At 35.3% G+C, this 7,658-nt stretch overlaps 1 long non-coding RNA gene across 1 annotated transcript; it reads left to right on the top strand.

Annotated features, from left to right (window-relative positions):
• Positions 1 to 4,858: 4,858 nt before the first annotated feature.
• On the top strand, positions 4,859 to 6,837 carry LOC122599018. The gene is made up of 3 exons (XR_006323843.1): positions 4,859 to 5,007; positions 5,081 to 5,168; positions 6,797 to 6,837. It is a non-coding gene; the product is annotated as an uncharacterized LOC122599018 (long non-coding RNA).
• The last annotated feature ends 821 nt before the right edge of the window (positions 6,838 to 7,658 follow it).

The following is a 7,658-nucleotide window of genomic DNA, read 5'->3' as shown; positions in this document are numbered from 1 at the left end:
AGTCACTATCAAATGTGACTTTATCCTTGTACTTTTAGTATTGCATTTAAAGAAAATACCAAAGTTCCTTAAATGCTTCCAACCACATTTGTACGGCAAAATAATCACTGTAGAGATTATTTTGCCTATAAATACTAAGTCATTTTCCTCTTTCATATTACTTTTTGCAATTTGGTGAACTTGTCTAAATACTCTCGATCCAAACAGTTATACTTCACAACTTTAAGTATTTCGATCAAGGAGATTATTTAGCAAGTATAGATCACTTGTAATTCATAAGGTTGTTTAGATATTTACTTTGGTATTATCTAGGTTCCGCAACAACCTTGTATTTTGTTTATACATCAATAAATAAAATACACATTGAAAATTACTTTCGTGTTCCACCTCATTTAACTTGTTTATTTATTGCTTAAGAGTATTTACTTATTTATATTCTTGCATTTATATTTACGTAAATACTAGTCCTTATCTAGTGCATACTTGACTTGTTGTATTTTACACTCGTGGGTTAAACCATCGGTGAGGGACTTCACAATTGGTATCAGAGCAGGTCGCTAAAACAATTGCTAGATCTGCTATTAACTGATGGCAATCCCAGAAAATACACAAGGTGTTGGATCTGACACTAATGAAACTAATGCTAATATTGACCCTCCTGTTTCACCTCATAACGTTAACAATAATCCACCTCCTCCTCCTCCTCTTGTTTCTCCACATGTGCATGTGGATTATTCTAATACTCCTGTCCCAAATTCAGTGGGATTGATGAGGAATTTAGTACGTGGAAAGCAAGAGTTTTACTTCATGTTACTGGTATTGATAGGAATATGTTAAAAACTTTAAATGAAGGACCTTATATTCCCAGAAATCCTATTAATCCAATTCTTGATCCAAGTGGTTCAAGGACTGGGAGGGAAAAGATAGAAGAACATTGGTCTGAAGAGGAGAGGAGACTTGTATCCCACGATACACTTCTCAGAAACATGATCCTCGGGGCTGTTCCAGAAACTCTTATTTCCACACTAATTCTTTATCCCAATGCGAAAGTATTATGGGATGAATTAGTTAACCAGTATGAAGGAGGTGATGACACTGTTAGCACCAGAAAAGTATCTTTAAATAAGAAGTATGAGTCATTTTTTGCTTTGCCCAATGAATCATTAACTGGTACTTATACTAGATTCATGTCAATTGTAAACCAGTTGAGGGCTCTTGGTGTCAATAAAGACAAGGATATACTTCTGGAAAAGTTTTGTGACATTCTTCCCACTAAATGGTCTCATATGATTTTGGTTTTAAGACAAGGAAAAACACTTCACACACATACACTTTCAACTCTGTATGGTGCTTTTAGATTTACTGAAGAAAACCAAGCTCAAAGAATTGAGGCTGAAAAAGATGCTTTAAACCATGCTTCAGACCATGCTGCTGTGACTAGTCATTCTGGGCCACCATGTGCAGCTTTATTATCTTCAGAGAGTGTATTCTCAATGAAGAAGATGATGTCTGATCTTATAGAGTCTGGAGTTATTAATAACACATCTCTAGATTGTGAGGAAAATGACAATGATGATCTGATGGCCATGATTGCTAAAACTTTTAATCGTTTCAAAGCAAGAGCCAATAGACCCACTGGACACAATGCACCCAGTTCTTCCACTGATAAGACCAATTTGACATGCTTTAAGTGTGGCAGAAAAGGTCATTTCATGAAAGAGTGCAAGTCCAGTAATTATGTCTCACAATCTGGTCCACCAACTTCTTATAACAAGCCTGAAGATAATTATAAGCATAAATACAAAAAGCTTAAGGCTCAGATTGCACTTATGGCACAACAAATGGAAAATAACAATAGTAATAAGTGCATGGTTGCTGAAAAAGAATGGATTCCCTCTGATGACTCATCAGTCGATGAAGAGGAGGAAAGAGATTGTTGTTATATGGCTCTGGCTAATGAAGAGCATCTTGTGAAGGATGATGTCACATCTGGTAGATGGGTAGACATTGTGATTAAAAAGGTTAGTGATTATGATAAAGAAATTGATCCAGAATTGAAACTAGATATTGCTGAAGCTCTAAGTTCAGATTTAAACTTTGTGGAAACTGTTAGATTTGATAGCTTAAATGGTATTGAAACTGATTCCTCAGAAAACTTTGTTTTAAAATCTAAACTAAAAGAACTTCAAGATATTGAACTGGCATTTCAAGCCCAGGTGTTGGTAACTGAACAACTTTGTCAAGAAAAAGAGGAATTAGAAAGAGTTTTAGAAAGTGAAAAACAAGTCATAAAATCTTGGCTTGAAACCAAAAAACCCTATGATGCAGCAGTGAATCAATATCCATCACAAAAACGTGCATTTCAAGATGGAAACATTCATGCTGCTGCCTTAATTCCTGTACTTGATAAATTGCCAAAGAAGGCCCGACCAGAAACAATTTATGATGAACCAACCACACCCAAAGCATGTATAATTCCAGCTGATATCCAAGTGGTTAATACTGGAGTACCCCAGATGACTGCTCCAGTGAAAAAGAAAGTCAAAAATTCTTTTCCACAGACTGTTTCCAAAAATCCCCAAATTGAAAGGAAAATTCCCAGTCCTCCTTCTAAGCCAAAAATCCAGTCATCTGGAAAGGCTAAGGAGTCATCTGAAAGTGAAATTTTGTTAAGATTGGAAAGCCAGTTTCAACTACTGGCTCGTCAAGTTCAAAGTTGTAATGCAAGACTGAACAACTTTGAGGGTACTTCATCTAACTCAAAACAAATTTCAAAACCATTTTCCAAGAAAAATACAAATGTATCTTCCAAAGAGAAAAAGGAAAGGGTTTTTGAACTATCTGTTCCAATAATTTTTGATAAACCCAATGTTGAAAAACGTGAACTCGACCAGATACCAACAGGGGTCCACAAGGCTGGATCCAGAGAATCCATCAGTCGATGGGTTCCCAAATCTAACTAACTAATCTGGTGGGTGTGCAGGGCGATCGAAAGAAGTATATTTGGTATCTTGACAGTGCTGCTGGCAGGACTATGACCGGATGTAAGACCCTGCTGGAGGAGTTCACCATTTCTGATGGACCCTCCATTACTTTTGGAAATGATGGTTGTGGAAAGACCGAAGGGTATGGTGTTTTGAATAATGGTCAAGTCAAGTTCAGACAGGTGGCTTATGTTAATGGTTTGAAATATAACCTAATAAGTGTGAGCCAACTGTGTGATGATGGCTACCAGGTGTTGTTTAATGTCTCTCAGGGCATTGTAGTTAACAAGGATTGGAAGGTAGTATTGATTGCTCCCAGAAAAGGGAATGTGTATGTAATGAATATGGAAAGCTCACCTTCAGAGCAATGTTTCTATACAAAGGCTGATGAAGACACAAACTGGTTATGGCACAAAAAGTTATCCCATTTAAATTTCAAAAATATTAACAAGTTGTCCAGAAAACAACTTGCAAATGGAATACCTTCAGTTTCCTTCATTAAGGAAAGGCCATGTCCACGATGTGAAAAGGGAAAGCAGAAGCAAGCCAGTTTTAAGAAGACCAAGCAAAATTTTAGCATAACTGAACCTCTTCATATGCTTCATTTGGACCTTTTTGGTCCAGTGAATGTTCAGACACTTGCTGGTAAAAGATATACCCTGGTAATTGTTGATGAGTATACCAGATACTCTTGGGTTATCTTTTTAAGGTCTAAAAGTGATGCTGCTGTTGAAATCATCAGTCACATCAAACAAATTGAACTCAAACACAAGCATAAAGTGTGTCAGCTAAGAAGTGATAATGGAACAGAATTCCAAAATGCAACTCTGGAGAAATTTTGTGCTGACACTGGCATCTCTCAGAATTTCTCATCAGCTCGTACGCCAGAACAAAATGGTGTTGTAGAAAGGAAGAATCGTACACTGATAGAAGCTGCCAGAAGTATGCTTGCTGAATCTGGTCTTCCAACCAGTTATTGGGCTGAGGCAATTGCAACTGCATGCCACACCCAATGTAACAACCCTCAATTTCCGACTAGGACAACTTACTCATATTTTATCTAGGTATCTATCCCTAGAGGTTTATTGAGAAAATTTGTCTTCTAGACATTAAGCCATAGTGATACCTTCTCTCTAGTTCAAGGGAATGCCCAAAGATAGCTAGTTATCTTAGAAATGCCAAAACAAGAGACAATCTCAAAGTGAAGAAATAATAACGATCTTATAAGAATGTAACCATAATCAATCAAATCAACTTCAAAAAAAAATATGTAAAGTAACAAGTTAATAAGTATTCACTCCAACAAACAAGTCTCTATGTATCCAAATTATAATCAACAACTCAAATATAAATCAAGAAAATTTTATGAAGTTTAGCGCCAATACATATATATGGATATATATATATATACACACGACATACATACATACATTTATATCTTGAAATAGCTAACTTTGCACATAACACAATATATAATTACAAATTCAAAACTTGAATAGATAAAACTTACATAATCAAACCATTACTACATAACTTGATCAAAACCACCCTCATTTTGAATCTAGACATTATTTTAGTACCAATTCAAGCTCTAACACCACTACCACTTCTCCTAACCAATCACCACCCTTCCACCACATCCATCATCCAATAAGCTAGCTCCCAACACCTCCCCACACCCTTATTCACGTGCTCCCCCTTCCCCATACTTCTCACATCTCATTTCAAACACACACACATGACAAAAACTCTCTCCAACTACTCCTAAAAAAATTCTGCACTTTTCTTCCTCTTTTTCGATTCAAACAAGGCAACAAGGAGCATAAATTTAACTAATCTAATGTAATAATAAGTTCCATTGATCATCCAACAACTAGAGTCATGTATGGTGGAAGCATGGAGTCGATTTAGAGGCAACAAGGTCACGAAATCAGCCCTCTAAGGGGCTGATCGAACAGCAGCAGAAAACAGGAGCAAACAAGTCCCATCTTCTTCCTTCCTTTTGGTTCTTGATTATCAATGGGTACCCAACATGTTCCTTTGATTCTTCTTCATCTTTTCCTTCATTTTGTAGCTTATTTTCCTTTCTTTTTAAGCTTGTTACGGCCAATAAACAACTCCAAGGGCAACCAAGAAAATGGAGACCCAACAACACTCTTAATCTTCTTGTTTTGATCTTCAAAGGTTGATAACTCGTAATCTTTTGATTATCACTCTCTTTATCTTTCATTTTTATCACTAAAAACACATAGATCTTCACATGCATGCATATTTAAAAGAGTGATCTAGAAGAAATAATTATGAATGCAAGAGATAATAATGGATTTAGTGTATGCATGATAAGATTTGCACTAGTTTAATTTGGTTTTGATATGGGACTTGAGATGGATCTTTTAAGGATGATTGATGAACTTGAAATTTGATTGAAATTTGTATATTTGATGTTAAGAGATACAAAATAAAGTAATAATTTTGTTAGTGGGAATCTAGAGGTTAAAGCAAGCAAACAAAACCATTGGTGGGATGCATTAACCAATAAACATTCTGACAGAATTGGTTTTCTGTCTTGTAACGAATAAACTGAACATCTGAGGACATTTTCAAGAAAAACTATCAAAATAAAAGTTGTAGAAAAATGAGTTAAGATTAACCTCCAACTGGAATTACTCAAAAATACTAAACCAAACGAAAGATATGATTTTTCTACTAAAACTGGTCAAAACTGTAATTTTGTATGAATATTTTATAAACTTTAACAATTTATATCTCCTAATCCATAAAGTTCCAGGAGGTCATACTTGGTGAAAAGTAATTTCAATGTGTTTTGAACTTAAAATAAAATTATGGGATTTTTCTAACAATCAGAACATCAAGAACTTTTATAAAACTTCTGATGTCGCAAGCAGTGCCCATTCGGGACAGTTTGTGTTTGGATAATTTTTACGGACACCAAACATCATCTAAAAATTCACCAAAAATTCACAAAAATACTAGATACATGTAAGTCACTGTGTAAAAATCATGAAGGTACAAATAATTCGTCTTGACCCCAAAATAGTAGCTATCATTTCTTAAAAATAAAGTATAAAACAGAAAATTTGTAAGTAATCTTATAAATGGCATAATGGGCTAGGTAATGAACTAAGAACCATAATGGGCTAACCCGGCCCAAATAATGAACCCATAAGGAACACAAATCAGTAGGCCCACTTGGCCCAATAAGCCTTATAGCCCAATAACCACTATGACCCATTAAGCACCTAACCCAAATATGGCAAAGCCCAATAACTAATGTAAGCCCAAAACATTTAAAAGCCCATGACACTTAAGGCTCAATTGGTAATGGCCCATAACACTTAAACGAACTTCATGAACCAAGTAATCGTAAGACAAATTGAGGAATATACGAGGTGAAGATAAGTATAATCAAAATAAAACAAAGATAATTAAGTGAGATTGACATAAGTAATTATGTTAACCAAGCTATACATTGATATCACAAATGCTAATTCACGCTAAAATCGGTTACACAACAAATGATGAATAAAGAAGAACATAACTTAATATGGCATTTCTATATGATAACCTAATATATCAAGTGAAACCGCAAATGAAGCCAAGTTGCCGAAAATCTAACAACTTATAACTACGCACGCAATTAAAGTAACCTTTTACACCATCAATCGCTACAACCAAAACAATGCGAATGTTAGCAATATACGTGGATTCCACAATTGATAGCAACATAACGAAAGTGGCATTTCTAAGTGATGGCTTGAGATAGGAACTTACGTGTATTAGTCCTATCGTAGGGATAGTCTTGGCTTTGAAATGTGATTGGGAAACGTGACGGATGTATGGAGCGATTGATGGGAAGTACCCATTTTGGATAAGTGAATATAATATGCGGCATATCAAGGTGAGTCATAGCCCCCTTTCAAACTATTTTATGTGTTTAATTATCGGGGTGAAAAGCATGATATATAAATTAAATTGCTTTTGTATATATATGAAATGGTTCTTGATATTATGATTATGAATTGAAATTATTTCGTATGTTCAAATGTGATGAATGTTTTATGATGAGCTTGAGTTCTGTCAACCCGTTTCGTCGGTACACTACTATTTACTCCGAAAGAGGAGGCCTGTAGTTAGAGAGTTGCGCAACTAGGATTCGTCCACCCACCCATAGTGTAACGGTAGAAGGTTAGTTGCCTTTGTGACGACTTTCACTTCTAGTCCGATTATAGGGTGTTCTAGCTACCTTACTTTAAGTGGTCGTCCCCATGGCAGGACCCTATTTTATATTTAAAGCACTTGATTGACAGTTTGTGCTATTATTCCAATTAATTTTATTATGGGACTTGAAAAAATGGTAGTAGTAGTGGCTCAAGCATTTACTCATCAAAATTATGTAAATTATGCCTTCGTGGCTAAATGAAATTGATATTGAATTATGCCTTGTGGCTAAGTGAAATTGATATTAATATTGTTGATAATTGGAAATTGTTTGAACATACGGATTGGGTATCGTCCCTCATATGTTATCTTGAAAGACGTTGAAATTGGTGATATTGAAACGATTTTGGTAACCGAATGATTTTGGTATGGTATACGATTAATCGATTTATATACTTTTTCTCTCCTGATGATTTGACAAATGAGAACCTGAAA

Source organism: Erigeron canadensis, chromosome 5, assembly GCF_010389155.1.
Source record: "Erigeron canadensis isolate Cc75 chromosome 5, C_canadensis_v1, whole genome shotgun sequence".
NCBI lineage: Eukaryota > Viridiplantae > Streptophyta > Magnoliopsida > Asterales > Asteraceae > Erigeron > Erigeron canadensis.
Note: the sequence above shows the minus strand (reverse complement) of the source record. Positions and strands in the feature narration are given on the sequence as shown.